Raw genomic sequence first — 19927 nt, forward strand, 5'->3', positions numbered from 1 at the left:
CTTCTGATAATCAAAGTTTCAACATAGAATTGCTTTCATAAGAGATAGCTGAGCTCTAAACGTGCCACCGAGATATTAGAGAAAATATATTCGGATGTATGCATTCCCATGAAAACCGTGGTAACCAGTGGTGCTCATTTTGTAACATTTATTGATGATGTATCCAAAAAGTATGGGAATAAACTTAAAAATTTCTTATGTTTTAGTTGAAAGGGAGACTAAAAAAACTCTTAAAGTGTTTACAGATAAACATTGGAGGTGAATACATCTCGAAGACTATTTTGTAAAACATGGAATAAGGCATGAGAAGACAACTCCGCACACTCCTCAGCAAAATGTTATTACAAAATGCATGAACCAACCACTGTGGAAAGAGTTTAATGTTTATTGTCTTCTTCAAGACCACCTAAATTGCTTTAAGGAGAAGAAATGAGAACAGCATGTAACTTGATCAACTTGTCTCCATCAACTCCATTTCAAGGAGAAGTCCTGGAATTAATTTAGAGGGAAAGAAATCACATACTAGCACTTGTTGAGGTTTCGGATGCAAAGCCTTTGTGCATGCACGTAAAGAATCGAGATTGAAGTTAGATGACAAATCTATGACTCATATCTTATTGATTTATACAAATGAAAAAATCAGTTACACGTAATCGAATTCAGTGGATGAGACGGTTTATAGAAGCCGAGATGTGGTCTTTTGAGAGGACCAAACAATCGAAGACTTTAAAAGCATTTCAAAAAATTTAGTTCACACAAGTAGTAAATTGCCACCAACAAACCTAATTAATTAATTGAGCTTGAGTTTCAACAGGCCTAGCCTGACTAACTACTAATCGTCGAACAAAACATCCAATGAGTTAGATTTGATCCCCTTAAATAAAAGCAACTCAAGTCCCATGAGTGAGTTTGTATGTGTTTGCCTCAACTACCTGGTACCCGTTTGCATTTTTACCCAAAAACAAATGCCTTTGCTCCCTACATTTCATATCCAATTGCCAGCAATTGCCATACTTCCTTCCGTATTTTGCACCATCATGTGCGCCCGCAGATTCCCCAGCACCTCATATATCAATTCCCATTTCGGGTGCATTCTATCTCCTGCTACAAACTCCCATACTCTACAATTCACCTCAATAACACTACTACCAACCTCTTTCTTGGCCCCATTCCTTCTCATCATCCCCTTAACCTCAGCCATATCCTCCCATCTCCTCTCCCCAGCGTACATGTTCCTCACCATGACATAGTTCCCCACATTCCATGGCTCCAGTTTGAGTGCCTTTCTCATTACTCTCTCCGCCCTCCTGACATCCCCATGGCATCTGCAAGCAAATAACAATGAGCTCAAGACTATCCCTTTCACCTCACATGGCATCCTCTCGATCAGCTCCTCAGCTTCCTCAACGTGACCTGCCCTTCCCAAAAGATCAACCATGCATCCGTAGTGCTCGATCCTTCAATCAATGCCATACTCTACCATTGCACTAAACCATTTCTTCCCCTCCTCCACCAGGCCCCCATGACTACAGGCAGACAATACCCCTATCATTGTCACTTCATTTGGCTTAACACCTTCACTCAGCATCTCCAAAAACACCTCAAGTGCTTCCCTGGCCCACCCATTGACGGCAAACCCATTGATCATAGCATTCCAAGAAGCTACTTCTTTCTGAGGCATCTTGTGAAAAACCTGCTGCGCTTTCTGAATTTCACCACACTTGGCATACATGTCTCTGAGAGCAGTGAGGACGCTGCTTGATCTATCAAGTCTCTTTCTTCGGACATAGCTATGGATCCAACAACCCAAATCAAGAGCACCCAAATCAGCTATGGCCGGAATGATGCTCACAGCAGTCACTTCATCTGGCTGCAACAACGAATCAAACTGCATTTGCCGAAACAATTCAAGTGCTGGATGTGGTTGCTTATTCTGGCAGTACCCACCAATCATCACATTCCAAGAGAACAGATTCTTCTCCGGCATCGAATCAAACAGACATCTAGCAGCATCCAAGTTCCTGTTCTTGCAGTAGCCTGAGATCATTGAAGTCCGAGATCACGTTCCTCTCTGGCATCTCATCAAACAATTGGCGTGCAAGCACCATGTTTCCTAATTTAGCAACAGCATCGATCATGGCATTAAAGGAAGCAGGATCTTTATTCGGCATCCACTCAAACAACTCCCTCGCAACTTCCACATCTCTTGACCTTGCATAACCGACAATTACTGCAGTCCAAGACGCCGGACTTCTGTGAGGCATTTCATCAAACACCCTCCTCGATGACTCCACCTTTCCAAATTTAGCATACATATCAACCATAGCCGTCGACACATACACATCAAAGTAGATGCCCATCTTGATAACCTGATTGTGGAGCTGTTGGCCCACTTCAACGGCCAAATTGGAAGCACAGGATTTCACGAGAAACGGGAAGGTGTAGTTATCCGGAGCAAAGCAACCTTCTTGCCAAAGGCTTCTATAGAGATAAACGGACTCTCTGAACTGGAAGTTCTGAAGGTAGGCCCGAATCATGGAGTTGCAGAGGAACGCATCCTGGCTGCGACGGTTGTCGAACACGCGGCGGGCGTGTCGGATTCCGGCAAGTGGGTCGGAAGCTGGGGTGGGGTCGGAGCAGGCGGATATGAATTTGGTGAGGAGGGAGAGGTTGGAATCGAGGGCGTGCCTGAGGATGAATGCGTGAATTTGGAGGAGAGGGTTTCGGGCGGTGGACCACCCCCTCTTCTGCTGCTGATGCTGTAGCAGGAGAGAGATGCATTGCTTTTCTTTTGGGCTCCAGAGAGTTGCTGCTGCTGTTGATTCGTTCATGAGCAATTGAGATTCCACCTTTCATCTCTCTCTCTCTCATCAATTTCTTACAGCTTTGAGACTGAGAGGAATTACAGAGCATCAAAACGTCAATGGTGGTTGATTGATCTTGCACTCACAACTCACAAGGCCGGATCCGCTGGAAAGCCTTGTAGGTTCCCATTTGAAGGGAGTGGATTAGGTGTTAATCGGGTAACACGTTAATGGGCATAGCCCCTGACCGTGGGGCCCATCTTGATGTATGTGTTGTATATCCACGCCGTCCATCATTTTTTCCAGATCCTTTTAGTACATTTTCTTAAAAATTATTTATATCCAAATCTTCATTGGACCACACCACAGGAAACAGTGGTCATTAAACACCCACCATTAAAAACATTTTAGGGCCCACCGAAATATTTATTTGCCATCCAAGCTGTTGATAAAGTCATACAAACACGGATGAAGGGAAAACACAAATATCAGCTTAGTTCAAAACTTTTGTACCTCCTTAAAAAATTTTAAAAGGACATTCAAACCTTATTTTGTGGTTTACTTGAGGTTTAGACCTGTTTTCATTTTTGGACCAAGCCTTAAAATGAGTTAGAAAACTGATGTACAGCACAAATATACGACACAAGGTTGGTCCCACGGTCAAGGCAATACCCAATAATAGGTTACATGGTAATAATTTATGTACTCTCCACTTACAAATACTTGAAAATGGAGATAATTTATTTACTTGTAACTAATTTATAAGTTATCTCGGCTGCTCCATAGCTCAAGTGGTAGACTGAGTGAAAGATATATCTTTAAACACCGAGGTTTTGGCATCGATTTCCCAGTGGGGTGGCTAACAGCGATGTGTGAACTGACAGTAGGGTGTACTAACAAGCTAACAAAAGAAAAAAATTTATCTCGACTTGGCAGAAATATTTTGAAAATCTTTAACTATAAAGGAGAGATGGAGCTAAAAAGGCCATCTATCTCCTGTCATATTTTGAAAATCTTTAGCCATAAAGGAGAGACGGAGTAACAACGGCTCAGGTTCTCTATCTCCCCCCTCCCCACTGAATTAGAATGGTGTGGCTAACTTCAGTCTATAATCTGGCTACTTTTGGTCTCCCATACTAACATGAGTTAGATAAACTGATATTCCCAGTGGATTTCATGCACACATCACATTGGACCATCAAAGATTTGGATTTAACAATGTTTGTAAAACCACCGTACTTTTATGGGGTTGAGTTTTCCATTTATATAGACGTATACAAAGCAGAGTAGAGTTTGAATACAGAGATAAAATAGGAAAGATAACTACAAATGGAAACCGTATAACAAACAAATGGAAACTGTATAATCTAAATTATGTCTCCTATAATCAAGAAGGAATCCGTAAATCAAGAACTGATTTACTGAAATTCTCTACAGCCCCCCGCAAGCTAAGAGTGGGATTAACACAAACTCGTAGCTTGGATCGAAAGAAGACATAAAGATCCCGTGAGACACTCTTGGTGAAGACGTCAGCCAGTTGTAAGTGAGACGGAACATGCTGGAGACGTAGAGTGCCAGCAATAACGAGCTCACGGAGAAAATGGTAATCAAGGTCGATGTGCTTGGCGCGCTTGTGGGACACGGGATTGGAACTCAAAAAAATTGCACTCTTATTGTCACAAAGAAGGAGAGGCCGGTGAGTTAAACGAACTCGAAGATCTTGTAGAAGATGAGTGAGCCATAAGACTTCAGCAGCAGCAAGGGCGAGAGCTCGATACTCGGATTCGCAGCTTGAACGTGAAACTATCGGCTGTTTCTTGGCACTCCAAGAGACAAGATTTTTGCCAAGAAAAATTGAGTAGCCAGAGGTGGAGCGTCTAGTGTCCGGGCAGCCAGGCCAATCAGCGTCCGAGTATGCAACTAAGCCCATGGAAGAGGAGGAAGTGAACTGGAGACCAAAATTAAGTGTTCCGTTGACATAGCGAAGGATTCGCTTGACTGCCTGAAAGTGAACATCAGTAGGTGCATGAAGGAACTGACTTACAGAGTTGACTGAATGGGCAAGATCAGGATGCGTGATCGTTAAATACTGCAAGGCTCCCACTAAGGAGCGATTGAGAGTCGGATCTGCAAATAGAGTACCTTCAGAGGAGAGTCGTTGAGAGACAATCATGGGAGTAGTAACCGGTTTGCTATCGAACAATTGAGCACGGGCCAAGACATCAGTAGCATATTTAACTTGGTTGAGAAAAAGACCGTCTGGTGTGGAAGATGCCTCTAGTCCAAGAAAATAATTCAGCGGGCCTAAGTTCTTGACAGCAAATTCAGAGTGCAGCTGGGAGATAAATCGGTTGATGAGAGCAGAGTTATTCCCAGTGAGTACGATGTCATCAACGTAAAGGAGGAGATAAATAAGATCATCTTGCCTATTAAAGATAAATAAAGAAGTATCCGCGTGGCTGCAAAAAAAACCAAGTTTTAGAAGAAATGAACTAAACCGTTGAAACCAAGCACGGGGTGCTTGTTTCAAGCCGTAGAGGGCCTTCTTTAATTTGCAAACATGAAGGGGATGACAAGGATCAACATAGACCGGGGGCTGCTCCATATAGACAGTTTCATGAAGAATGTCATTGAGAAAGGCATTTTTGACGTCAAGTTGACGTATGGGCCACTTGTGAGACACGGCGAGAGAGAGAACAACACGAACTGTGGAGGCTTTGACCACAGGGCTGAAGGTATCCGTGTAATCAAGATCGGGAAGTTAAGTATAGCCCTTTGCAACGAGGCGAGCTTTGAAGCGCTCAATGGATCCATCAGAAAGAAATTTAGTCCGAAAAATTCATTTGGAACTGACAATATTGGTGTTGGAGGGCCGGGGAACAAGATCCCAAGTATCATTGGTTTGAAGCGCCTTCATCTCTTCATCCATGGCAGCAAGCCAAGCTGGGTTTTTGGCAACTGATTTAAATCCCTTGGGCTCAGAGGTGGCAAGCAGTGCATGGATCAATGGAGAAGACTGCACAAGGCTGAGATGCGCAGGATGCCGGGGCTTGAAAATTCCGAGTTTTGATCGTATAGTCATGGGATGAGAAGTAGAAGGAGCTGATGAAGTAATGACATGTATCGGGTCCATAGGAGCTGCAGGAGGAGCCAAGTTGCAGGTGCAGGCGAGATTGCAGCAGATGGGGATGTGGACTCCGTAGCAGAAGAAGGAACCTGCAAGGACTCAACAGCAAAGTCATCTGCACAAAAATGACAAGGAGAAGGAGGGACCTGCGTAGTAGTAGGAGAAGATGTGCTAGGAGATGGTTCAAGGGCGCAGGGTTCAAAAAATTATGAAAAATCAATGTCAGCAAGAGTAGCAGCACTGGAAGTATGTGAAAATGGGAAAAAACTCTCATCAAAACGAGCATGCCATGTAATATATGTGCGAGAAATTATAGTATCAAAACAACGGAAGCCTTTATGTGAGGAACTATAACCAAGAAAAATACACGGTAAGCTACGGGGAGAAATTTTGTGAGGTGCATAATCACGTAAGCATGGGTAAACTCTACAGCTAAAGGGATGGAAATTCTCATAATTAGGAGGCTTACCAAATAAAACTTCAAAAGGTGAAAGACCACCAAGAACAGGCATAGGCAGCCGGTTGATAATGTAGGTTGTTGTGCTGAAAGCGTCAACCCAATGCCGAGGAGGAACGTGGGAGTGAAATAGGAGAGCAAGGCCAGTTTCTGTCACATGACGATGTTTGCGCTCAGCTCTACCATTTTGGGAAGGAGTATATGGGCAAGACATTTGGTGGTGGATGCCAAATTGTTGAAGATGAGATTGAAAACGATTGCTTGTAAATTCAGCGCCACCATCGCTTTGAAAAATCTTGATTTTGATGGAGTATTGGTTTTCAACTAATTTTTGAAATTGGAGAAAAATATCAAAGAAATCGGATTTTAATTTCATTGGATAGAGCCAAGTAAATCGAGAGTAATCATCGATAAATAACACATAATAGGTAAATCCCAAATTAGATTTGACGGGAGCGGGACCCCAAATATCGCAATGGATGAGACCTAAAATAACATTAGATCGAGTAGTATTCGGGGAATAAGGCAAGCGATGGCTCTTAGCGAGTTGACAAGTAGAGCAAAGAGATGGATTAGGCAACAGAGAAGTAATAAATAATTGTCCTTTTTTATTCAAAAGAGATAAAATAGAGTGATTTACATGACCAAGGCGAGTATGCCATAATTCAAAGGAAGCATGTAAATTCTTATTTCTAAGGACAGAAACAAATGCAGAGTTGCCACGCTCCAGCACATACAGACCACCTTCTCGTTTACCTTTTGCCACTGCCGTTCCTGTTACTTGATTCTGTACAACAAAATGATCATGAGAAAAAGTGACAGAGAGAGGAAAGTCAGAGGTCAGTTTGCTGATGGATAACAAGTTTTTGGTAAGACGAGGAACAACAAGAACATCCAAAAGTTGAAAATTGGAAGAGGGAGAGAGCGTGCCAGTGTGTGTAATAGGAAGAGAAGCACCATTGCCTACTATTACGCAGTCCTTACCATGATATGACTCAACCTTGTCCAACTGAGAAGGGTCAGGGGTCATGTGAGCGGAAGCGCCTGTATCAATGAACCAATCAGATTCCGAGCCATTTGAGAGGGAACATGCTGTGGTGAAAGCTTCAGCAAGCTGTGCCGTCGGTTCAGCACGATCATAACGGTTCCTGCAGCGATCAGCAGTGTGACCTTCAGTCTTGCAGATTTGACACCGAGGGGTATAAGAACCCCGTTTACCACGTCCATGGCCATGGCCTCCATTGTGGCCGCCGCGAGAACGACAAGACTTGGAGAAACTACCACCACGAGATGTAGGAAGAGACCTGTTGGTGGCAGTAAAAGCAGCAGAGGAAATAGGGGAGGAGGACCCGAGTGACTTCTGGAAAATCTCAAAGCTTTCAGCTTTGGGAACCAAGTCTTTGAAGGCTGGTAATGGAGTGAGAGACATCTGGGCAGTAGAAAAATTAGCAAAGTCAGCCCCCAATCCTCTGAGATACCAGTGAACTTTGTCTGTATCATCAACCGAGCGGCCCATTGCAGTGAGTTAGTCGCATAAAGCCTTAAATGAACGAGAATATTCAGTGACACTTCGGGTGCCACCTTTGATGAGTTGCAAATCATCTTTGATGCGAAGCTCACGAGTTTTAGAAATATGGCTGAAGGAATTTTCCAAAGCAAGCCAAACATCACGAGCGGTGGTGAGACCAAGGACTTCGGCCATGGCTTCTTCAGTCAACGAGGAGAAGAGAAGACTGAGAAGACGTTGATCTTGAAGTTATCATTCCACATATTTGGGATTCGGTTGAGAAGAGGAAGAATCAGAGGCGATGGTGGTTGGAGGTGCTGCAACTGAACCATCGACATGGCTGAGGAGGTTCTGACATTGAAGAAGGGGGAGAAGTTGATTTCGCCAGAGAAGATAATTTGTGGAGGAGAGTTTAATAGTAACCATGTGGATCATGGTGTTGAAGGAGAAAGAAGAATCGGCCATGAGGGGATCGAGGAGGTTAATCCAAAGAAGGCTCTGATACCATAACAATGTTTGTAAAACCACCATACTTTTATGGGGTTGAGTTTTCCATTTATATAGACGTATACAAAGCAGAGTAGAGTTTGAATACAGAGATAAAATAGGAAAGATAACTACAAATGGAAACCGTATAACAAACAAATGGAAACCGTATAATCTAAATTATGTCTCCTATAATCAAGGAGGATTCCGTAAATCAAGAACTGATTTACTGGAATTCTCTACAGGATCATACACGCTCTGGCAGATGTGGAGATACAGAGGAACTTAGAAATTACACATGCCACTTATATTAACTAATAAACCAACAAAATTGTGTAAAATGTCACTAAGTTATGGGCCAATATCAAACAATCATAACCTCTATTCCATTGAACACTAGTTTGTGAAATGGGACTTTGGATTTATTCATTTTTAACTGTCCAATAAATATCCACCAATGTGATGGTAAGATAGTCAAATAAGCTTTATATTTTATTTCATGATACATTTATACTAGTTACCATAATATAGACAGTTTAATCAAGCTACTCACGTGGCACATATCCAATTTCCCAGTAATTGCTAAGTGCTTGCGTATATTCAATCGTACACTACTAAGGTATCAAAGTTTTTCTTTCTTTCTTTTCTTTAAAAAAGTTTTAAAAAAATAAAATAATAGTACACAGTATAATATTTGATACTCATTCTAACCTAATCAAATTCAAATATTATCTTTCATTTATCCTTTCAATTATAGGCAATTATGTTTATTAGTGTAATCATTCTATTTTTATACCAGATAAATTATATTTCTTAGTGTAATACTTACTTTTCACTTGTTGTTTACATTTCATAGTATAATCCGTTATGCTAATTAAGTAGCTGTTAATTTTAACTATAATTTAGATCTATACTTATACGGTTGATTCAGTTTCTCATTTAGGAAGGTGTTTCAAAGTCATTATCCACGACTGATGATAAGAATTCATTTCTCATTTCTCTTTTATTTATATTGAAAAGTCCTCTTGTACAAAGTCAAAGGTGTAATGTTTTTTTTTTTTTTTTTTTGGGGTCAAAGGTGTAATGTATTATTAGAGGACGATGAACCCTAATCTCTAAATATGATCTAATCTTATTTACACATCGAGCGAGTGGTTGATGACCGATCTCATTTGATCTCGGTCATATGATGCATATCTCAGTCATATATTGCGTACCTGCCCATCTCAACGCTTGGGGCCATAATTATTGGTTTGAATTGAGCTACAAATTCAATTCCGGCACACTTACACTTACCACACAACCGAATTAATGAAAACAACTACCAACAAAAATAAGCTATTTCTTTGAACACTGATTAATAATATTGACATGGCTGATTAATCTAATATGTGACGAGGCCACATGACCGAACAAAGTTTAAATCCATGACCATGTTCATCCTCATGTTTTATTTCTTTGATAAAATAAAAGAAACAGAGGGACACACTTAGACAGCCCAATTGATTGACTTAGATTGTTCATTAGGTCCAGCGCATTTTTTGGGCTAGCTTGCAGATATCATGTTGATCTAACAAATGTGATCTATTCGATTAATGCCATTTATGTGGACGGTTACAACCATTTGCTTTTTAAAAGGTCCAATAAACAATTTAATCCATTTTTTTTTAAGGGCCAATCATCGATTGCTTATGATTGAAAAGAAATGCTCACGTTAGGCAATCGTAACCATCCCATCCATGGATTAGAAAAAAGCAGCCAAATCAACGATGGATTGGATCATCTGATCAGTGAAATGCGTCCTGGACATACTGGACAGTTCACATCAATTGATTAGACCGACCAAGTAAACCATTGCAACCAGAAACACTATTACTTACAATGCTCTTAGACCAGTGGAGCATTTCTACACATAGACGGGAGAAAATAACTTCGACAGTTTGGTAAAATGCCATGGTTGGCGCGTCAGCACCAAGCAAACTCAACTTCAACCGTTCAGATCGTGGCCAAAATTTAGATGGATTGCAATAAACATAACGCTCATCTAATTACCTAACAGTCCACTTTTGGGCATTTATTGGACGACTGGAATGAAAATTTGGGGGCATTTATTGGATGGTGGAAATGAACAATATCCAACGTCTCGATGAAAATTTTAGGGCATTTATTGGGCGGTCGAAACGAAAAATATCCAATGCCGCTGGATCAGTAAACAAGAGTCCATCAATAAGGGGAGCGGATTAAGTGAGACCTTGATCCAGCAAGGTGGGTGGGACACCTGACTGTGGGGCTCACAGTGATTTTTGTGCCTTAAATCCACACCGTCCAACCATTTTGAAAACACATTTTAGGAGATTATGCTAAAAATGAAACTGGCTCAAATCTTAGGTAGACCACACCATAGAAAATAATCGTGATTGAATTTGACCATAAAAACTTCATGTCCCATCAGAATGTTTATTTGTCATCCAACCTGTTGATAAGGTCACAAACACCCAACTGAAGAGACCATACAAATATCATCTTAATTCAAAGATTTTGTTAAAATCAATTATGGTCATGCATCAGAATGACCCAATCAAACCACCTCCCCCATGACCTTGAACATTTTTTCCTTTCTTCTGATCATAGTTTGGAGGAGTCGGATCAGCCATCGAGCTCTCTCATTCTGTTAAATTTGATTGATGTATGGACGAGGGTTCAATTCGCTTGTATTCATCCTCTCCTGACATGGGTTTGATATGCAAATTGATTTGCTCGAATATCGGTCTGGTCTTTGGATATTCATAATCTTTGTGATCTTCACAAAGTCTTCAAATATTTCTGAGAAAATCTTCCATTTTAGAAAGATTATGAGAAACGACTTTACCAAGTGTATCATAACCAGATCCGTGATATGATTCTTTCTATCGATGGGTCTTCATATATGCGCCAAGCACTCTAACTCATTAACCACGCCCCCGTAAAGGCACACACATGATGGTCTCTAAACCCCTAGTGTCAACATTGATGACTTTTTAGTAGTTCATGTTAGGACATTGAAAATAGATGTAAACACTTGAATTAATCTGATTTTGGGCCTTAACCAATCTATTGTGGGTCTCACAATTTCAACAATTTTGCATGAACCAATGTATGTCATATATACAAGTTTTTAGGCCGGCGCAACAACCACCACTCCGCTAAAGTGAATAGAACCCTTGGGAAAGAAGTTGATTGGGTGGTGACCCCAACACCACTTGGCTGTCAAGCCAACTGTGATGTATGTATTGATATATGTATTTTATATCCACATCGTCCATCCTTTTTGCTAGCTCAATTTAGGGCATGAGCCCAAAAATAAGCAGATCTTAAGCTCAAGTGGACCACACCACATGAAAATAATGGGGATAATGACACTCATAGGGATAATGACACTCACGATGAAGCATTCTCAAGGCCTATTGTAATGTTTCTTGGTCATCTAACCCGATGATAAAGCCACACAAACCAATTTGAAGGGAAAACACCAATATTAGCTTGATCCAAAACTTTTGTAGCTATCAAGAACCTTTTAATGGTGGACGTTTAATCACCACTATTTCCTTTGTTGTGGTCCACTTGATCTTTGGATCTGCTTCATTTTTTTGTTCATGCCCTAAATTTCGTTGGCAAAATGGATGGACAACATATATATAAAATACATGCATCATGGTGGGCTCCATAGCACTGAGTGCTGTTGGGGTCACCTGGAGCTGGACATCGAGCCGAACTGAGTTGAGCTTGGCCCGGCTTGGCTTGGTTTAGCCAACACTACCCCAACTCAAGTTCGGTTTGGCGCAGCCCCCGAGCTTGACTGGCTAGCTCAGCTCAGTCAACAACTCGGGCCGAGTTTGAATTCGACTTAAGCCATCAACTACCAAAGATCCGTAATAGCTACTAGAAAAATTCTTAAAAAGAAAAGAAAATTAAAATTGATCCATAACTAGCACGAAGAGCATATCTAAATTGAAGATCAATTAAAGATCCCTAATCTACATGGATCTACCAGATCAAGCAACCCAAATAATATTTTTTCCTTAAAAAGGTACTAATAAAAAAATAAAATTATTAAGGAAACCCTAAATCGAAGAAAAAAAAAGATCATTTCTGAACATTGATAGGGGATTAATATCAATAAGAATTAGGAAGAAGAAATATTGTAAAATTAAGATATTGGAGTAAAAAATACACAAAAAGATCATAGAAAAACGAAAAGGATACGCTTTTGCTACTATAATTTCATCGTCATTATATCGCACCACAAATCCCTGCTAAAAAACCCTTGATTTCCTTCCTCCAACTCAAAAACCCTCCGAATCCTAGCTAGAAACCGCTTTCGAACCCTAAAGCGCAAATACAGACCGAAACCTCCTCAAATTCAAAGAAATGAAACCACTTAAGAGATAGAAAATCAAAGCTGGTTTGGAAGATCGGAGTAAAGGGTTCCAAAATGAAAAAGTGGGAAGAGAAATAAAGGAAAATGGATTTATTGTCCGTTAACTGAGAAGCACAAGTGGGAATAACTATAAGTGGTTGTTTGGATGCCTATAATGTCCTCATGTTGTAAAGGAATCACATGCAATCTAATTACAAGGGCTGTTAGAATGAATGTATTTGCATGTAAAGCCTTTACAAGTTATAAACAGATTACAACTTTTTTAGCTATAATTTGAAACCTGATAAAAAGCTATGTTTGTAATCTGAAACCTAGTAAAAAGTCATGTTTCATATCATAGGTAAAGTTTTTACCATTAAAAAGGCATCATACAAGTTAGAACACAATGGTTAACATACACTCATGATATGTGGGGCCCATCATAATGTGTATGATATATCCAATCTATCCATCATGTACTTCCTTTGATGCTCCCTTGTGGCCCTAAAAAAATAGCTTGTCCATTATCAAATGGACCACATAGGAGAAGAATAGGGCGTCCACCATTAAAAAAATTTAGATTGTATTTGGGGCCCATTGTTATGGGTGGAAGACATCCAATCTGTTTACTATCTACATACTTTAATGCCCTCTTAGGACCCTAAAAAAATCAAATATTTCTTATATGATTTTTCAGATTTCGAAAGGTTCACCGCCCAAGCTTTATGGCATGAATACCTACTCTATTCATTATAAACACTTTACAACCTAGCTAAACACACAATATGTTTACCTGTAAACATATTACTACTTAAAAGCCAAACAGTACAATATGTAAACCGATTACACCTGAAATTATTTTAAGGTGTATTGTGTTTACAACTAAAAGATTTACAAGCATCCAAATGACCCCTTCTAATTCCTCATCACACCTACATGAGTTGAAATCAGTTGAGTTACGGCCCAGCTTTAATCCAAACCCAACTCGACCTTGGCTCCAAAATACTTTGGAGCTCAAAAAATGGCTTAGCTTGGCCTGAACCCAGCTTTCAAGTTGAGCCGATTGGAGCTTATCCAAGCCGAGCCTGCCGTCCAGCTCCACTCACCACACTAATGGCCCCCCGTCTTGGGGGTTATCTTGTGTTGGTCCGACGGTGATGTTTCGTAACATATAATTCCACCATCATGTGCGTCCCCTCGTATTTTCTTTTGGCGACCAAAAATCGGGGCAATCCAAAACCCAGGTGGGCCTCACCACAGGACAAATGTAGAATAGGATGGGCACCCTATAAAACCCATTTAGATTATGTGTGTGGCCGACATGTTTTTTTGTCTGCCATCTAATCTATTCAGTAGATGTGCCCCACTGGGATAAATGGACCACCTCAAAATCAGGCTATTCCAAAACTCAGGTGGGCCGCACCACATGTTTTTAGAGATTTCAGGAATGTTTTGCATGTTATGGCTCAACTGAATTTTGGATTGGCCTATTCTGGGTGTGTAGGAACATGAGAGGGTGCACATGATGAACGGATCAGATGTCACGTGAAAATCATAGCGGGTCACGCATATGCCACCGTAGGTTAACCCTAACCTCCAAAACTTTACAGGGGATCCGGCTAGGGTTGTGATTGTTTCCCTGAGGACTGCGGTCCATCCACTTCATGACCCACTAGATCAGCGATCTAGATCAAAAGAAGCCTCGGGCGTGGCTAGTTCAACCTATAAGTCCGTGGATAATATACATCCTCAGGTCGAGGATATGATAATTAGTACTTGATCATCGGTCATGCTGGAAAGATCCTAGCTTTTTAATTTCTGGGTCGCAAATGATGTAAGAAGAAAGAAGATTTCTAGCACCAATTTCCAATCAAGATACACCCCATCTTTAGTAGGAGTGGAAAGGGCCGGCCGGATTTGGACTGGGCCAGGATTGGCAATAAGGTCCTTTTCGGCTTGAGCCCAGCCCAAGCCAAAAAGGGCCTGGCCCACCTGCCGCAAAATTGATAAAGGCCTTATTTTTCATTTGAATGTTTTTAATTTATCCTTTGATCATGGCCTGCAAGTACGCTAAGAAATGAACACTCACAAAGAAATTGAGGGTTGGAGCAACATACTTGTAGGATTCAAGATCAAATTAGCTTATGTTAAAATTTTGGTTAAAAATAAATAATTAAAAAAAAATCATCTCTCACCAAAACGAATTTGAAAAACAAAAAAAACAAAATGTTGCTTTTTTATTTAGTCCCATAGCGGATAAGAATACGAGAAAACTTTTGGTTTATAAATCTTTGAGTGTGAAGTATTTTTACTTAGATAAATGGAGATGGAGATGAAGATGCTTAGCTTGCACGCACGCGCGCGCGCTTGGACTTGAGCATGGCAATGTGGCACTAGTGGTGGTAGATGACACACTTTGCACTTCGAAACATTTCACAAATGTTTTAAACTATTGATGACCACCTAGCAATGGTCCACACCCCATTTTCCCCCTCTGGGTTCAGAATTATAAGCCTAACAAATTCAATCAGAATTCGATCTGATTTCTCTAAACATTTTTCCTCATAAGTTTATTCAAGAGCTCGTTGGGTGAATCGAACATTGTTTAAGTCATTGGGTTTGACCACTCAACAAATCCGCTAAAGTTCAAAATTGTGTTAACTAAGTCTTTGAGTAGGTCCCTTTGTGATTGTTGTACACGAAACCTTAAAAAAGGCTTGTTTTATCCTGGAAGTAATTCATGTATAACTCATCAGTGATTTCAATTCAATGGTATAAGAGGGAAATTAAGCTTTAAGGACAACACATTTGTGAAATATTTTCCAACAACTCGATGATCAAGTTGAGCTGAACTCGAGACAGGCTCCTTGGTTGAACAAGCCGGGTTGAACTAGGGTAGAGTTCGGCCCAATTCAACCCGTGTATGGGTCTACCAGCCAACGTTATTAGGCTTTTTTTATTTTCATTTTTTGGATTTTTCCGCCCTTCTTTACGACAAAACGAGTGCCTTTTCATAGGTCATTTTATACCACAAACCTTGTCTATGTTTTTCTTTACAAAATGGGGATTGAGATTCACAGGCCCATGTGTATGTGCCTAACATCTAACCCATTACTAGATAGAAATTATCGCTATCATTAGATGAAACATAATTGTGGAGTATCCAATCATAAAATGTACCAATCCATGAAAATAATATACACCACTTAAATAATTCAAATTCAACTGTAGTCCATTTGATGATCTGATCAGCCTAATTATTTGTTCGTGTGACCACCACGGCAGGTCCATACTTAACCGGTTAGATGTTTCACACAAACCATGTAGGCTGATGTAGAACCTGTCACAGACACGTTCTTAGCATGGTTGAACCAAAAGAAGATGGACCGTGAATTGACTATAACTTTTGATCCGGGTATCGTTACGGGGCGCACAACCTATCAATCTTTACTGAAATGGGCCATCCGAGGTGAACCGACCCACTTTGTGGGTCGCATCTGTCCGTTTCGTCAGAAAAGGCGCGCTTTCAGCTCAAAAACGAATTTTTAGGAAAATTTTACTATTTTTAGTAATTCCGATTTTTTAAATATTTTTAGAGTTTTAGATTTTCTTTCCTTTTAGAAATAACTTTTAGTTATACTAGGACTCTTCTAGAGAAAGTTTATTTGCAATTTTTATTTTTAGAAATTAGGCCTTAGAAGAGTTTTATTAGAATTAGGATTTTTATTAGAGTTAGAATTTTGCTATTTTTGGTAATTACGAATTTTAGTTTATTTTTTTTCCTATATTAATGGTGTAAGGAGACACATTAGGAATCATCAATTATTCATCAATCAATTTCGAATTTATTAGAATTTATTTCTATTTTCTGCTTTCTTTCCTCGTGGATTCGAGAAGTCTCTGTGAGGAGTGCAGAGTCGTTCGGTGGATTCGGAAGAGTTATCCTCTTGAGGAAGTCGGTGCTCGACCTCACGTCCTCCCCTGCGTCGATTTGGTATCAAAGCGAGGTTTTTCCTGATAGATGGCTTCTAACGACGGGTCGGGCAACAATCTCATGGGCGGTGTTCCGTGAATTTACCTTTAACGGCGGCACCTTTCGAGCAACACGGCGAGAGAATCGGCAAGCCATGCAAGGGTTAGCAAGCTTCCATAGATCCCATGGCGGATCGTTTGGCGGAGGCCCTAGGGCAGCTCCGTGTTCATAGTGGTGATCCACCATTAACAATTGATAGAATTAGTAATCATATTGATCGTAGGGCGACGCTATCAGTGAACCGCAGGATCCCTTCTAATAAAGTGGGATCTAGCGACATGATTTTACAGCATCTTAGACGAGCCATTGATCAGATGGATCGGATGGATCAAGAATTCAAGATGAAAGTCGATCTTCCTAGTTTTAATGGTCAACTCTACTTCAAGGACTTCCTCGATTGGTTGCTTAAAGTCGAACGTTTCTTTGACTACATGAACATAATGGAAGAAAAGAAAGTTAAACTCGTAGCCTACAAGTTGACGGGCAGAGCTTCAGATTGGTGGGAACAACTTCAACTCGAGCGAACGAGACGGATGAAGGCGCCAATCCACACGTGGTCGCGGATGAAGAAGTTATTGTGCATGCGATTCTTCCCTACCAATTACGATCAGGTATTATTCCAACAAAATCAAAATTATTGGCAAGATAACCAATCATTAAAGGGTTATGCAGAGAAATCCTATTATTTGTCGGCGAGAGGTGACCGGGTCAAAACGGAGTTGCAACAAACCACAAGATTCATCAGTGGAAAACATGTGACCTCTATGGGAACGGTGAGCCAACTCAAGACTTCTAAAGTGGTGGGACAATCTCTCATGACTGAACAGGCCTTTGTTAAACAATCTGAGGAAACAAGAGATATATATGCATTAGTTGAAGAGAAAAAATATGTGGAACTTGTAAATATCTTAGAGGATTTGGAACCAGTATCGCAGGAGTTCAAGGGGGTTGTACTCGATGAACTCCCTAATAAATTACCTCCCATACGAGATATGCAAAATCACGTTGATCCTATCGCAGGGGTAAGTCCGCCTAATTGCCCACATTATCAGAAAAAATATGAAATCTTGAAGACAGATGTGAAGGAATTAATCGATATTAGTCAAGTCAAGGAAAGCATGAGTATATGTATCGTATCGGCTCAAAAGCTTAATGCCAAGTACAAAAAGTTTATTGAACATCGACGTCGAAGTTATCTCGGACTCATGTGCCAAGTCTCTTGCGTAACTCGAGGACGAGTTTTTTCAAGTGGAGGGGTTCTGATGTACCACAGACACGTTCTTAGCATGGTTGAACCAAAAGAAGATGGACCGTGAATTGACTATAACTTTTGATCCGGGTATCGTTACGGGGCGCACAACCTATCAATCTTTACTGAAATGGGCCATCCGAGGTGAACCGACCCACTTTGTGGGTCGCATCTGTCCGTTTCGTCAGAAAAGGCGCGCTTTCAGCTCAAAAACGAATTTTTAGGAAAATTTTACTATTTTTAGTAATTCCGATTTTTTAAATATTTTTAGAGTTTTAGATTTTCTTTCCTTTTAGAAATAACTTTTAGTTATACTATGACTCTTCTAGAGAAAGTTTATTTGCAATTTTTATTTTTAGAAATTAGGCCTTAGAAGAGTTTTATTAGAATTAGGATTTTTATTAGAGTTAGAATTTTGCTATTTTTGGTAATTACGAATTTTAGTTTATTTTTTTTCCTATATTAATGGTGTAAGGAGACACATTAGGAATCATCAATTATTCATCAATCAATTTCGAATTTATTAGAATTTACTTCTATTTTCTGCTTTCTTTCCTCGTGGATTCGAGAAGTCTCTGTGAGGAGTCCAGAGAAGTTCCGTGGATTCGGAATAGTTATCCTCTTGAGGAAGACGGTGCTCGACCTCACGTCCTCCCCTGCGTCATAGGCCCACGAGACTCAACTTTCACTATTTTTTTAAAGAAAATAACAAAAAATGATGGCTATTTTTTGATTTCCTATCTCTAAAAGCACAGGCAGGGAGACATTATTTGGCAAAACGTGGATTCCAGGGGAGTTTGTGGTAAAAATCTTTTCTTGTGGCCCATTTGCGTGTGGGGCCCACCATGATATATGCACGTTATCCAATCTGTTCATCGTGTGCTTTCCTTTATAATCTCCTGGGCAGCTAAAAATCGGTAAAATCCAAAGCTAGGGATGGCTGCCCTGTATATAACAGTTTGGATGGGGACAGGTACTATTGAAAACCTTCCAGAAGTGTTAGGCCCACGGTATTTTGCATATGCCATCTAATCCAACCAGAAGACGATACCAATCAGCATGAACGGAAATCCAAAGAATCAGGTCATTCTAAAAACTCAGGCACGACTCACTACTTGATGCTAGAGGTTTTAGGCATGATTTCAGAGGTTGTGGCCCACCTAAGTTTTGGGTCGACCTGATCTGTGGGCTTCGAAGAGATCATGATGGATTGAACATGATGGACAATTGGATGTAATTAAAATGTCATGATGATATGAACCCATTGAGTTGTAGGTTAATCTTAAACTGCAATGCTTTGTGTGTGCGCAGGGCGATTACAACTGAGGAAATGGGCGAAGCCTAGAGGTGTACACGAGCCGAGCCCAGTCGTCGTGCTCGACTCAAACAGCTTGAGTCTCAAATCGTGCTCGGTTCGGCTCGGCCTTTGAGCTTGGAACAGCAGCTCGTGCTCGGCTCAGCCAGTAGCTTGGTCCAGTTTGAGCCAAGTTTGGGCTGAGTTTTGGATGTGTTTTGCTACTTAGACAGACCTACTCACTGGAAAAAATGGAGAGAGTGAGGGAGAGGAGTCACTTTGGGAGAGGAGATCGTCCAGACAAACGCTGAAAGAAAGAATTTCACCGAGCGGTGGAGAATGGTGAGAGTATTGGGCAAACGGATGGCCGATTTCGGCGAAAGGGAGGGAGAAATGGATTAGGGTCAGGTGATTTGGGTGAAAGGGAGGGAGAAATGGGTTAAGATTGCTGGGTTGAGTGAAATGGGTAGGGTTGGGCGAATGAGGTTTTGTTTTTTTTTTTAAAAATCCTTATATATTCACTTAAAACTCGATCTAAGTCGAGTCGAGTCGAGCCGAGCTCAATACTGAGTCA

General features: G+C 40.7%; 1 pseudogene; it reads right to left on the minus strand.

Moving 5' to 3' along the window:
- Positions 1 to 587: 587 nt before the first annotated feature.
- LOC131245374 (pentatricopeptide repeat-containing protein At2g44880-like) lies at positions 588 to 2988 on the minus strand (annotated as a pseudogene).
- Between the last annotated feature and the right edge of the window lie 16939 nt (positions 2989 to 19927).

Source organism: Magnolia sinica, chromosome 5 (genome assembly GCF_029962835.1).
Source record: "Magnolia sinica isolate HGM2019 chromosome 5, MsV1, whole genome shotgun sequence".
Classification (NCBI taxonomy): domain Eukaryota; kingdom Viridiplantae; phylum Streptophyta; class Magnoliopsida; order Magnoliales; family Magnoliaceae; genus Magnolia; species Magnolia sinica.